Source organism: Tupaia chinensis, unplaced genomic scaffold (genome assembly GCF_000334495.1).
Source record: "Tupaia chinensis unplaced genomic scaffold, TupChi_1.0 Scaffold139313_1, whole genome shotgun sequence".
Lineage (NCBI taxonomy): Eukaryota > Metazoa > Chordata > Mammalia > Scandentia > Tupaiidae > Tupaia > Tupaia belangeri.
This window is the reverse complement of record NW_006199202.1, coordinates 1-757: the sequence shown is the minus strand read 5'-3', so window position 1 is coordinate 757 and position 757 is coordinate 1. Positions and strand designations below refer to the sequence as shown.

At 39.0% G+C, this 757-nt stretch overlaps 1 pseudogene; it reads right to left on the bottom strand.

Moving 5' to 3' along the window:
- Positions 1-9: 9 nt before the first annotated feature.
- On the bottom strand, positions 10-652 carry LOC102498713 (swi5-dependent recombination DNA repair protein 1 homolog pseudogene; annotated as a pseudogene).
- Between the last annotated feature and the right edge of the window lie 105 nt (positions 653-757).

Here is a 757-nt window from a genome sequence, read left to right as displayed (position 1 = left end):
GAATCAGGCTTAGTTTCTTGTTCTCTTCAGATAATAGCTGACTGCAGCTCATAAAGCAACAGCTGGCTACAGCTTCTCCACTTCTTTATTAACAACTGTAATTGAGACAGGTCATCCTTTGATCTATACATTTTGACTAGTTTTAGCCTCTGAAGAAGGTCTTCTTTCTCCTGAATGTGCTTCACCAATTTTGCTTTTTCTTCATCTAATGCTTGTTTAGAACAACTCTCCTTCAAAATATTATTTTGGAATGCATCTGTATCAAGTGATTTTGATTCACATGTACTGATAATCTTGAAGGCATTTTTCAAATGTGCATTTTCTTCAAATTCACTATCTATGTGTTTAAAACTTTCTTGAAATTCCAAACAATTTTCTTCCATTGAAGATGCTGGTTTCTCTGAAAAGGTTTGACCACTTTCTTCATTCTCTACTTTAAGATGCTTTACCACACTGCAGTGGGAATTAAATGAAGACCTTGTTTTCCTTAAATTTTCTCTAAGGCACTCATAGGTTGTTATCGTGAACTATTTGTATGGGGTGAGGGTGGATCCACATGGGCCTGTGGTATGCCAGGTAAAATCACAGGTGGGTCTGAAGGACTTTCCATCTTGAAAATAAAATCTTAATTTACCTTACCTCCCTCCGCCATGCCTACAGGGTGTTGAAGGCGTGCGCAGCGCCGGCCATAAACCAACCCTTCCCAGGGGCGGGACCGTGAGGGCAGATTTTTTTAATTAAAACTTAAACTTAGCAG